Source organism: Ambystoma mexicanum, chromosome 3p (assembly GCF_040938575.1).
Source record: "Ambystoma mexicanum isolate Mex_15411 chromosome 3p, UKY_AmexF1_1, whole genome shotgun sequence".
In the NCBI taxonomy this organism is placed as follows: Eukaryota; Metazoa; Chordata; class Amphibia; order Caudata; family Ambystomatidae; genus Ambystoma; species Ambystoma mexicanum.
Genome location: NC_090925.1, coordinates 356029701 through 356043330, shown reverse-complemented (window position 1 = coordinate 356043330; position 13630 = coordinate 356029701). Strand labels below are relative to the sequence as shown.

The 13630-nt window shown below is 54.7% G+C and overlaps 1 protein-coding gene across 1 annotated transcript in view; it reads left to right on the top strand.

Moving 5' to 3' along the window:
- Window positions 1–13630, top strand: part of PDRG1 (p53 and DNA damage regulated 1) — a 117242-nt gene that overhangs the window by 75696 nt on the left and 27916 nt on the right. The window lies entirely within an intron of this gene.

The following is a 13630-nucleotide window of genomic DNA, read 5'->3' as shown; positions in this document are numbered from 1 at the left end:
GATTTTCCCCTCCGTGTTCATCAGTGTTATTGGCCTATAAAATGCCGCCTGCTCAGGGTCCTTCCCCCGGTTTCTTGAGTAAAATAGTGGTTGATTCGGCCATAGAGTTTATCTTTTTAGTGGTCAGGAAGGAATTGAACAATAGCGATAGCTGGGGGACAAGGATGTGTGCAAATGTTTTGTAAAACTTGGGCGTCAGCCCGTCGGGGCCCGGGCAGTGTTCTTTAGTGATTTTATGGCGTCTAGAATTTCCTCCGTTGTGATCGGAGCCTCTAGGGAGTCGAGGGAGGCGGTAGTGGCCGGGGGGAGAAACGATGATAGTGTTCCTGCTGAGCCCTTTTCTCCAGAGACGAGGGCGGCCCCTGCATGATCGACTTGTGGTGGGTTACCAGGGTTTCTATTATGTCTGGTGTAGTGAATTTGTTCTCCCCGTCCGGCCCTTTAAGATTTGTGATGTTGTTCCTGGTGTGTGTCTTTTGTAATTTATATGCTAGTAACCGGTTTGCTTTGTTGCCCTTCTGATAATAGAATTGTCTTCTGTACGCCAAGGCCTTTGTGGTACGGTCGGCCCAGTGCATCTCCAGCACCCTTCTGGCTTTTTTTAGCTCCCTGTCCTCCTTTCTAGAGTATTGGGCCTTCAGTTCCTTTTCTAGCTTAGAGACGCTAGATTCTAACGCTTGCATTTGGAGCTTGGATATTCTGACTTGCTCAGCGGCTGCGCTGATGAACACTCCCCTTCTCCAGCATGGGGTCTGGCATGGATTCACATGCTCATGAATATTCCCCCTCGTCAGGCCGGGAATCCTCGGTAAAGAAAAAATCAGTATCCGTTTTGTTTCTGATCTGTCTTTCTTAGTAGTAACCAATCACTGATCTCTGGGTCATACTGCCCCCAGCCAACGACTGCCCTCTACCTAAGCCCCTCCCCCTGGCAGCCATCCTCAGATTTTTACCACACGTTCAAGTGTTGGGAGTCCTCGTGTTTTAGCTCTCGAGCTTTTACTGCGTTTTCACGCTTTTTCAGGAGATTTTTTTCTCATTTTTTCGGTTAATCGAGCCTCAAGCTCCACCGTTTCTACTTCCGATAACGGGGACCCGTTTCGGAATTCTTCTACGCCCCGCAAGGGTGAAGTTTTCGTCGAGTTACGCTTCTTGGAGGATTCCAGAAGATCTGTGGCCTACCTCAACGGACATGGCCCAGGACAAGGGAAGCTCGACGCCCGGATCCAAGCTGTTCAGGAGCTGCCCAGGATGCGGATTGCAAAATGTTTTCAAGGAGGACAAGCATTCGAGATGTCTCTACTGCCTTCATGAGGACAAGACGCACGTGGAGAAGGACTGTGCGTTGTGCAAGACCCTGTCGGAACGGACCAAGCAAGATCGTCGTTCCGGCCTCGCCGCCTGGCTGGAGAAGGGCACAGCAGGTGAGAAGGTGAAGAAAAAGCCTGAGCGGTCTTCTAAGTCCTGTGAGGGCGCCCCAGCGACGGGGGGCCAACAGAAGGCCAAGCACCGCGAGTCCGTGGGCACCGGGAGCACCGAAAGCTCTGGCTCCTCGGCTGCCAGGCAGGGCGCGACTTCCCCAGCACGATCAACCACGAGCCAGCGCTCTGGTTCGGGGAAGAGGAAGTCTGAGAACCCGGGTAAGCTTCTGGAGAGGCCCCAGTCGATCTCGAAGGGTGCCGAGGGGGAGTGAGGCGATGACCCTACCCCCAAAGCAAAGGCCCAGGACGCACCTAAGGTGGTGAGGGCCTTCATCCATCTGGAAAAGGCCTCTATCGAGGTTGTCGCAGCGGCCCTGGCAGAGGCTACGCTGTTGGAGGCGACCTCGGGGGCCCAGGGTTTCCCTGCTGCCACGGAGGGAATCCTCTTTCCAGACCATCGTTAAGACCCCGGCGGAAAAAGAGGGGGGGGGCGGTGTCCATTACTGACTCGGATTCAGCCTCCGAGAAGGATCCGGTGGAAACCGTGAAAGGCCTCAACGAGAGGTTCATAGGCCTCAACGAGAGGTTCGAGAAGGTTCGATCCCAGGGGACGGTTCCCACTGATGTGATCGAAGATAGCGACAATGGCGACGACAAGGGCCCAGTGGAGCAGCCATCCCATCCGTCGCAGCCATTACCCGAGCCCCAGGATAGCTCAGCGGCCATTTTGTTGGCGATCCAATCCTTATGTACTGAGATAAGGACGAGGTTACCATGGACCCCGACAGAGGATCCAGAACCAGGCCCGTCGGGAAGCCCTCCGAACAAGCGGAGGAGAGTCCACCCCGCTCCGCCCTTCGTGCCCGCGAGGCCTGTCGACCCCTCATCCCCCTCGCCGGACCCTAGAGAGGATATGGCAACGGATACAGCGACGGGGACGGATGACGACGACGACTGCGGCGATGACACAACGGACATCCCATCATCACCCCCCTCTCGGGCTTTTCCACCTGATGAAATTGGCTCTTTTCATGCCATGATAACCAGGGCATCCGAGCTCTTCCAGCTCTGCCCTGAGGAACAGAAAAAGGAAGGGTTTCTTTACCAACGACGAGAGGCCAAGAGAAAGACGGTCCTCGCGGTGCCGTTGCTCAACGACATCTGGGGCTATCCTCAAGAACCCTTCCACGACACCCGCCAAGAGGGACAGGTAAGTACCGAGTCCCCGATGCCGCCCCCTTGTGCCTCAGGGCCCAGCCCACGCCGGACTCTGTCGTCTCGGCAGCGGCCAAGAAGAAAGCAGCGGGTGCGGCGGCTTCAACTTCAACTTCCCCGCTGGACATCGGCGAGTCATCTCATCGGCGGCGACGACGATTAAGGCGGCCAATGCCTTAGCGATTGTGGCCCGTTACGACAGGGAGCTTTGGTTCAAGATAGCGCCCCTGCTAGACTTCCTACCGGACGACAAGAGGGCAGAGGCCCTATAGATTCTGCAGGAAGGAGAGGTAGCGTCGGATCACGCCATAACGGTTGCAACAGACATTGCCGATACCGGATTTTGCCAACTGGGCAACGGGGTTTGCCTCCGACGACGAGGATGGCTCAAGGCGACGGACTTTCGCCAGGACGTCCAGACCAGAGTTTTGGACATGCCGTTCGACGGCAACAACCTGTTTGGAAAGACGGTGGCTGAATCCCTCCAGGCCATCAAGTCAGACACGGAAACAGCCCGAGCCCTAGGAGTCCTTCAGCCAAGAGGCCTACAGAGGCCGTGGCAAGCAAGGAGGGTCTCGCCGCCGTCGGCAAGGAGGCAAGGCCTCTTCCAAGCAGGACTGAACCGGCCGTTGCGTCGGGCCCCCACCGAAGCACCCCGGTGGGAGGCCGGGTGACGAAGTTTGTCAGCGTGTGGGAGTCCATCTCCACCGACCGTTGGGTGCTGGACACCCTGGCCCGCGAACACTCGCTGGAATTTCAAAAGAAGTGTCCTCGCATTCCTGCCGTGGCCAGGAAGGAGAATCGCGTCCTTCAACTGCTGTTGGAGGTAAGGGCGATGCTCAGGAAGGGGGCCATCGAGCTCGTCCCCAAGAGGCTCTGGGGCTCCGGAGTATACTCAAGATACTTCCTTGTCCGAAAGAAGACAGGCGGTTGGCGCCCCATCCTGGACCTGCGTTGGTTGAATAAGTACATCAAGGCACAGAAATTCAGGATGGTCACCCTCCAGCACCTGCTGGGACAGCTGGAGGAGGGCGACTTCCTATCGTCACTGGACCTGGAGGATGCTTACTTCCACATCCCCATTCTAAAAGGTCACAGAAAGTTCCTCAGATTCGTAGTCCAGGGGCGTCACTACCAATTCAGAGCCCTGCCGTTCGGATTAAAGTCGGCACCGAGGGTATTCACCAAGTGCCTCGCACCGTTGGCGGCGCGGCTGCGCCTGCAAGGAATCCATGTCTACCCCTACCTGGACGACTGGCTGATCCGTGCACGGTCAAGAGAACTCGCCGTCGAACACACAGCGAGGACCGTCCGCCTGCTCACAGAGCTAGGATTCGCCATCAACTACCCCAAATCCCATCTGGTCCCGTCGCAGGTGGCAAGGAGCGAAGCTCGATACAGTGAAGCGATTGGCATCTCCGTCGGAAGAAAGGACGAAGGCCATTTTGGGCAAGGTGCAGCGCCTGTTAGCCACAGAGGTGGCCAGAGTGAGGTCCATCAAGTCCCTCCTTGGGATGATGTCCTTGTGCATCTACCTTGTGCCCCTTTGCAGACTTCGGATGCGTCCGCTACAAGAGTTCCTCGACGCCCGCTGGATTCAAGCAGCGGACTGCTTCGAAGACAGGATCCCGCTCGATGAGGAGTTCCGTCGGGCGATTCTATGGTGGGGTGCCCGTGCACACCTCTCGGCAGGCATGGACTTTCAGGCCACAGCATATCAGGAGACGGTAACTACGGACGCCTCCCTCGAGGGATGAGGGGCCCACAATGGAGATCTCCACGCAAGAGGCCTGTGGCTCCCGGAGGAGAGGTCTCTTCACATCAACATCCTGGAGCTACGAGCCGTGTTCTGGGCGCTCAAATCGTTCCTTCCGTCCCTCAAGGACAAAGTGGTGAGCATCTTCACCGAAAACACCACCACGATGTTCTTCATCCGGAAGCAGGGAGGCACCAGATCCCGAGCCCTATCCAAGGAGGCCCAGGATCTGTGGCACTGGGCCGTTGCCCAGGGGATGTTTCTGGTTCCCTTCCACCTGGCAGGAATAAAAAACACCATTGCCGACTCACTCAGCAGGGAGCTGCGCTCGTACCACGAGTGGGAACTACGCCAGGACCAGGTGGATCGGCTCTTTCAACGATGGGGCAAACCCCAGATCGACCTGTTTGCGACGGCGACGAACTCCAAGTGCCAGAGGTTCGCCAGCAGGTTTGTCCAGCCGAGGAGCATGGGCGATGCTTTCTCGTTCCCTTGGGACGGCCTGTTCCTGTACGCGTTCCCTCCGTTGCCGTTGCTCCTCCGTCTCATCAACCAGCTCAAGAGGTCCAGGTGCAGGATGATCCTCGTCGCACCGGCGTGGCCGAGACAGATCTGGTTCCCAGACCTTCTGGACTTGTCAGCGTCCCCACCTATCAAGCTGACGACGGACGCAGATCTTCTCTCCAGAGAGGAGGCGCCATTCTCCATCACGACCCGGTGTCGCTGAACTTGCAGGCTTGGCTCCTGCAGCACTAGAATTTGGAGGATACGATATCCCGGATGACTGCAGAGAGGTTCTTGCAAAAGCCAGGGCGTCCTCAACTCTCAAATGTTATGGACATAAGTGGAAGAGGTTCTCTGTCTGGTGCCGTGCACAGAAGATTAACCCTCTGCGGATCACGGCCTCTCAAGTATTGCCGTACCTACTGTCGCTGGCCAAAGCTGGACTGGCTCACGCCTCCATCAAAATACATCTGGCTGCCATTTCCCGATACACCAGAACTACAGGACGGGCATCCTTGTGGTTTCATCGCCTGGTGAAGGAATTTATGAAGGGACTATTCCGATCGTTCCCGCCGGTGAAGGCCCCTGCCCCGGCATGGGAGCTCAACGTGGTGCTGACCAGGCTCATGGGGACCCCATCCGAGCCTATGCACTCGGCGCCGTTGAAGTTCCTGTCGTGGAAGACAGCATTTCTTGTGGCCATCACCTCCGCACGACGAGTGGGAGAGATCCAGGCCCTATTTTGCAAGCCTCCCTACTTGACTTTTCACGACACGAGGGTGGTACTGAGGACGCACCCCTCCTTTATGCCCAAGGTGCCGTCGGACTTCCACCTCAACAAGCCCTTGGTGTTGCCAGTTTTCTTCCCGTCGCCTTTGTCTCCGGCCGAGAGGACTTTGCACTCGCTGGATGTGGCTAGAGCGCTGAAGTTCTACGTGGACCGCACAAAGAGTTTTTTCGGAAGACGTCACAGCTGTTTGTGAACTTTGGACCTGTGAATCAAGGGAAGGCTCTCTCGAAGGCTTCCATTTCCAGATGGCTCTCCGGCTGCATCATGCACTGTCACCGGTTGGCAAACCGGCCGCTGCCCGGCCGTCCGAGAGCCCATTCGACCAGAGCGATCGCTGCTACCATGGTGTTCTTGTCTGGTGTGCCCCTGCTGGACATCTGCAGGGCTGCTACGTGGAGGTCGACATACACCTTCACGAGATTCTACTGCGTCGATCGGGACTCCAGGGAGGAGTCCAGGGTCTGCCAAGCAGTGCTGCGCAACCTGTTCGCTTAAGGTGAGCCTGGTGAGGAGGTAAGAGATGCTTAATGTTGAGTTGTTGTATTGCTTAATGTTGAGCCTGTTGCCGCCTCCCGTGGTTGTGCATGTGTATACTGCTATGTATTCTTATATTCATGAGCATGTGAATCCATGCCAGACCCCATGCTGGAGAATGAACAAGTTACTTACCTGTAACTGTTGTTCTCCAGCATGGGTCTGGCATGGATTCACATGCGAACCCTCCCTCCTTCCCCTCTGCGGCTCTTCACTTGGTCATACTGCCACTTTACGTGCTACCAAATCTGAGTATGGCTACCAGGGGAGGGGCTTAGGTAGAGGGCAGTCATTGGCTGGGGGCAGTATGACCCAGAGATCAGTGATTGGTTGCTACTAAGAAAGACAGATCAGAAACGAAACTGATACTGATTTTTTCTTTACCGAGGATTCCCGGCCTAACGACGGGGAATATTCATGAGCATGTGAATCCATGCCAGACCCATGCTGGAGAACAACAGTTACAGGTAAGTAACTTGTTCCTTATTACCGGTTTCATGGCCTCCCACAGTAGCCCTATTGTGACTTTGGGGATCTGATTTTCCTTAAAATAATTGACCAAGGCGTCTTCCGCCTGCCCCCTTATTACCTGATCCAACAGGAGGGTATCATTGAGCTTCCAGAATCTAGGAGGAGGGTCGGGTCCCCCCAGAATCGAAAGGTCTGCAGAAACTGGCGCGTGGTCGGATACCATGCGCGTGTGGATTGCAATGTTGCTAAAGCAGGGGAATGGAGTACTGGTGGCTAATAAGAGGTCGATTCGGGAATGCCCCCGTGTGCATTTGAGTAATATGTGTAGTCGCCGGTCTCTGGGTTAGCTACCCTCCATATATCCACTGCCCCCGATTTTCTTAGAAGCTTAGCTAGAGCCAAGCCCCGGGCGATGTCTGGTTTAGATGGGAGCAGAGATTTGGCCCTTACGGGGTCTGGGACTGCTTTAAAAGTCCCCCCCAATGAGGAGGTATCCCGTGGTGAAAGTTAGCAGCGGGGGGAGTAGCTCCAGGATAAATTTATCCTGGTTTGCGTTAGGGGCATAGATCCCAGCGATTGTAATTGGCTGTTCGGCAATGTGTCCCCGTATGAAGAGATATCTGCCGGAGGGGTCTTTTTTGACTGTGGGGTTAGATAAGGGAAATGTCTCGCTTAGCAGGATAGCCACCCCCCTCTTTTTCTCGCCGCTAGAGGCAAAGAAGCTTTGCTTAAACCACCTGAATTTGATTTGGTGCTCATTGCATGGCATTGCATGGCAAAAGGTGCGTTTCCTGGAGAATGACTATGTCCCCATTTAACAATGCTAGTCTATTCTATGCGCTTTCTCGGAGTTAAGGCCTTGGACGTTCCAAGTCAAGATCCGAACCTCTCTAGCGTAATCCGGGCCCGTTGACTCTAAAGGAATGCCTGGTTTTGTGCGGGTGTAGCTGCGCCGTGTCGGGCGAGTCATAATAGGGAACCTGAGTGCCTGCTTTGCTGTGCCGGTGTTGCCAATGTCCATGTGTGAACCTGGACCTGGTAACTGTTAACTTGGGCCAATGGGATTCCAAACTGTTCCCCGGCCCAATAACACCCTCCCCCCCCCCCCCAAACTGTTGGGGTGAGACCATAAAGCTCATCCGCGGGGTTGCTGGTCAATGCCGCCGCCGAGGGAAGTGCTTCATGACGAAAAGCCTGGGACTGCTGAGTTGAGGTGCGTTAGGCTCGTGGTCGGAGTAGTGAGCGGATGGGACGGACTGTGTCTTTAGCTACAGTTATGAGTATCCCCGAGAGAATCAGAGGCCCCTATCTCCCCCGCACAACTAAGAAAGGAAAACGGGAGGAGGGCTCCCCTGCGGTGTCAGAACCCACGTATCCCAGGGGAATTCCAGGGGGAGACACACTAACCTTCCGCCTCGCAGCTGATGGCGCATTGGGGGCCTTTGGGCAGTTCGGGTCCTGCTGATTCCGGGGGCCCCGGGGCCTGCGGCGCCTGCCGGTACGCGACCAGCGTTTGGGCGAAGGGGAGCCGGGCTGTGGCTGGGAGTGCGCCGTCGGCTCAGAGTCCCAATATGCGGATCCTTTCCCAAGGAACTGATCCGCCTCCTTTTGGGCTGCGGATCAGTCTGAGGGTCCCCTCCCATTCTGAAGCTCAGGGCAGTTGGATGGCTCCAGCGGTATTGGATTTTCCGTGTTTGCAGCCATTCCGTTAGGCCGCAGAGGGCTCTCCGTTTCTGGAGGGGAATGCTCGATAGGTCCTGAAACAATGCGATGCTAGCGCCTCTGAAAGTGATCAGCTTCGAGGACCTGGCCTCTCTCATTATCTCCTCTTTGACCTTGAAAAAGTGGATCTGGGCGATGACGTCCGGGGGGGAAGGAAGATGCTTGTCTGGGCGCCGTGCGATATACCCCGTCGATTTCTAAAGGAGCGCTATCTGGAAGAGTTATTATAAATCTGAACAGGTCTGAAGTGAATCGTTCGCGCTCGTCATTGGTTACTGTAGTGGGGATCCCGCGGAGGCGTATGTTGTTCTGGCGGGACCTGTTCTCTGCGTCCTCTTGCTTGGCTTCGAGCGCCTCGCATCTGGACTCTAAAGCTGCTATCCTGTTCAATCCGAGCTCCAATTCATACGTGTTGTCACACAAGCTGTTTTCAACCTCCTCAGTGCGCTTTTCCACTTCCTCCACTCTCTTATCAATCGAGGCTATTTTCTTAGTTGCCTCATCTGTGCCCTTCTGTATCTCCTTAGTGAGTGCCAGCAGTAGATCTTTCAAATCTGTCTTGGTGGCGAAGTGTTCCCCCTGCGGCTCATCCGATGTGCGGGCGCTGCTGGTCGTTTCACTCAGCGCTTGGTCAGGTTTTCCTGCTTTGCTTTGGTTGGAGGCGAGAATCATTGCCGCAATGTCAGCCTGCCTCGCCGCTTTACTGCTCTTTGTCATGGTAGTGCCAGTATGGAGGTGGAGGTAGCCGCGATGTGCTTGCTGCCTTGTATTCTAAAGACGGGGCACTCGGGCAGGGGCCGGTGCCAATTGCTGCGTACACCGAACTTGCTCTCTCAGAGATTCCGCCCCAGGCGCAACCGGTCACCGGCAGTGGGGATTGCTTGTCACGTGGGCCATCGCTGGACTCCGTGAGCTGGTGCCACCTGGGTGGGTTATGCCAATGCGCTGCGAGATCGCCCCCAATAAAGTCCCATGCTGCGGCCCCTCTGCGAGTCCTCCCAGTGCGCCGGGGTGGCGATGCAGTGGCGCGCCCGAACCTCCAATGGGCCCGCTGGATAATGGCAGTTGTGCCCCTGATTTAGCCCAAGGTGCTGTAGGTTTAAGGTAGCTTGTGATGGCACCTCTTGGTCCAGTGCCGGGTGTCACATAGATGTAGTTCCCCGCAACCTGCGTTAGGGTGCACGCGTCAATGGTGGCCACCAGGTCCCAGTTTAAGTGTCCATGGCGCTCTCCAGTCCACAGGTGCAGAGTTGCTGCGTTATAAATGCGGGGCTCCCCGCACTCCTCTGCTGCCCCGCCGGGACCCGCGGAGCAGCTCCGTGCCTCGGAGCGTCCAGGAACTTAAGTGTGCACCCGCAGCTAGGAGAGGCTCAGGCCGGGCCCCACAGGAGCCGCCGAGCAGCAAGCCGCACTCCCGGATAAGCCCAGCCAGAGCATGCAGTTCGACGGTGGTGGGGGTCCTCGCAGGGGTACCGCTCCCCCACTGCCCCACGCCGCCAGTTCAGGGCTCTGGCAGGTGGGGCCGGTGCAGGGTTCCGTCAGGGGCGGTGTTGGGGAGGCCGCCCCCGGAGCGCCGGAGCTTCCAGAGCGCCCCCTCCCGGCAGACCTCAGCGGGCCCCGGCCGGCACGTCCCACGGGCGATTCCCCAGCGCAGGGAGTTTGTCCGCCGATCGGGCGGCTCTGCTCGGGTTGTCGTCACTGTCCAGTGGCAGCGAAGCAGATAGTTCCCGCGCCGTCCGCATTACCAGCGAGCCGATTAGCGCCGGCCCAAACCACGAAGGGGAGCGTGGCCCCTCCCCCACCGCAGCCGCCCAGGCCAAGCCGCTCGCCATTTTGGATTTTGTTCGATCGCCGGCGTGGACCTTCAGAGGCTGGTATCGTCTCGGAGGCCGGGCTGCATAGCTTCAGACTCGGCCATCCAGAGGCAGTAGATGCTCATGCTGCCATAGGTACGTTTTCTTGGCTGAATGCGCGCTACATACTGCTAAAATCCTTCTCGGCAGCAAGGTAGACCAGGAGCAATCACAGCGCCATGCTCTTCGGTCGGCTCCTAGCCACGCCCCATTTTCTCTGTTTTTGAAATAAATGTTATAGTCGGATGGTACTGCTCTATCAATGGTGGGGCCCATTGGTTCTTGGAGCTATGTCTCCGTTAGGTATAAGATATCTAGCTTTTCATCTATGATGTAGTCATGGATCTCTTGTGCATGTTTTGGCAGTGACCTTGTGTTAAGCAAAGCAATTTTGAGTTTCGGGAGATCTGATTCAGTTACATTATGGCTCTTCAGTGGCTTTTTCGTGTGATGGACTGTGGTTGGTGCTGTTTTTTCATTTCCTATGGTGTTTGTTGTAGGCGGGTCAGGTCTGGCATTAATATAGTCTTGAACTAGTTCTTGGTGTTGTAGTTTGATTGCCTGGGATAGTAAATTACTCAAATTAGGATAACCCATACCTGAGGTTTAGGCACCTGGGGTGGCTTTGTTACACAGAGAATCCAACAGCGTTTCGTGCCGTGGACCGGCACCGTCCCAGAAGCGTATGCCTCTGGCCTTGAGGACTTCAGGGGGACTGCCTTGTAGAAGATGCAGTAATGATTTGAAGATGATGCAGGCTTGCATCGGGAGCCAGTGCAGTTCAAGGAGGGTCTGGGTGATGTGGCCACATTTGAGGAGTCTTTTGAGACGTGCTGTAGCATGCAGGACACATCTTGAGGATGCCAGTGTAGTCACCAGAAAGGGCATTGCCACCATCCAGATGGGAGAGGACCAAGGCTTGGACAGCAGATCTGAAGTTGGTTTCTGGGATAAAGGGCTTGATTTTCTGCAGGAGAGAAAGTTGATAGCAAGCTGCCTGCTTGTCTTTCTTGCTATGTGTTTGAAGGAGTGGTCTGTCAAAACCAAGCGACCTGGGACAGGTGGCTAGCAGGGGTATGAAGCCCTTGAGGTTCATAGCAAAGAACCATGTCTGGATGTCTGGCTGCTTGCTGTTGTTGATCATCAGTAGGAATTCAGTCATGGAGGTGTTGAGCTTCAGGTAAGCAATGGACATCCACAACTGGATCAGTGTGAGGCAGGCCTTGAGCCTGTGGATGTCTTCGATGGAGGATATCTTGAGGTAGAGCTGCGTGTCCTCTACACATTGGTGGATGTGGTTATTATCTCGAATGAGGAGGGTTCCGAGTGGTTCCAGGTAAAGATTAAGGATCACAGGGGATGGGTGAATGGGGGTGGGGGGAAGAGGATGGCTCCTTGTGGGACTCCAAAGGTGATGGGTACAGTTGAGCTGGAGCTATCCATTTGTACGAACTGGTGGCAATTAACAGGGTATGATTTGAACCAGCTGAGGATGATCTTGCTGATCCCCATGCAGCAATGTAGATTGTTGGTCGCCTGTGTCCACTGCTGCTGAGGGGTCAAGTAGAACAAGGAGGCAAGGGTGAAGATCAAGGTTTTTAAGGGCATTGTCGGTCACCTTGCATCTGGGTCTGAAGCCAAATTGGTAGGGCTGAAGGAGGTTGTTGGCTTTGATGTATTGTGTGGCTACTGCTTTCTTTAGTATCTTACCTCGGAAGGGAAGATGGGTGACGGGCGGTAGTCGCTGTGGTCATCAGGGTCTAGTGTTGGTTTCTTCAGATGCAAATGAATTTGTCTGGTGTTGAGGGGAAGGTGCATTGAGTTAGGGGGCTGTTCATGATGGTCAGGTAAGGCAGGAGTGCTTCATATGGAAGGGTCTCGAGTATGGCGGCAGGGAGGATATCACCTGCTATGATGTGGCCTTGAGGGATACTAGGGTGGCAGTGAGGTCTTCCATAATGAGTGTCTTGAAAGCTGTGCAGGTATTTGTGGTTTTGCGAGATGGGGTGTGTTATGTGCCATCATTTGTGGCGTTGGTGTCTGTGTTGGCTAATCATGCTGATCTTGGCGATAAAGAGTCGATGGCACTGGATTTTTTGATGTTGCAATATGGGTGGGTCAGGCAGAGGGTTGGTGCAGTGCTTAATGGCTTTAAAGAGGGCTCTGCTTTCATTGCTGTCCTCGGCTATGGTGTATTGGTAGTAGTTGGCAGTGGTGATCGGTTGTCTGCGTGTACCTCTGAGCAGGGCGAAGTTGTATGCGCTGCATGATTTTTGGCCAAGTCATCTTTTGTTTTCAGATGTTCCTTTGCTTGAAGTTGAGTCATTGACTGTACAAGTGTGGAAGGTTTTGGCTTTGGAAGGGTGCATTGTTTCACTGGTGCATGGCGGTTGATGTTGGTTGTGAGGGTGGTGTTTGCTTGTTTCTTTCAGAAGCGAGTCACAGTCCTGGTTCATTGGAGGTAGATCAGCCCATGGGAGCTGAATTTGCGAGGTCTTCATGAGAGCCTTTACTGGGAAGTTCTTGAATGACCCAAAGGCTTGCTTTCTGATGGGCTTGCTTGACTGGTGTGGTGGGGCTAATTTCAGAAGCGATTGCCAGATAGCCTGACCAGTCGAGCGGTATTGGAGAGAGAGTTGTGATGCAGGGGGGGTGATGAGGTTGAGGATATTTCCTTTGCTGTGAGTTGGATCTTTTGTGAGCTGTGTGAGATTGTGTCAAATAGGCAGTGGAGATTTTCCTTCATTGAGTTGGTTGCTGGGTTGCCAGGTATGTTGAAGTCTCTGTTGTGTTTGGGACCTTATCCAGACTCCTTTTTAGTGACATTAGTAGATAGACATCTCATGTGACACCATCCTATGCATGAGCAGAAATTTAGTCTCTAGTACTGGTAGTACCAGTAGTGGATGCACCCTTCAGGAGGTAGGGATTAATATCCTTAATCACTTTAAATCTTCAGGCAACAGGATTATCCTAGTGGTAGTTGATCACTCCACAAGGTATCCTAATGTCATCCCACAATAGAGAGTAACTACCAAGCCAGTTACCTCAACTTTACTAGACACATGTACCTGAGTTGTGTCTCTCCAGCTCTGAAATCCCTTCATTGGCTCCCAGTGGATGCAAGGATTGAATTCAAAACCCTCTGCATTGTCCACAAGGCTTTCTGGGGTGTGGGTCCAAAATACCTTCAACTTTCCCTCTGTAAATACCTCCCTTCTCGCGCTCCTCTACCTCTAACTCCCTCAGGGTCAGTCGCTTTTCAAAGAAATGAGCTGAGGGTAGATCTCGGTCTTGAGCTGGGGCCTCCCTTTGGAACCGACTCCCTGCCACTCTGAAACTTAAGGAGAACCATCTCTGGTTC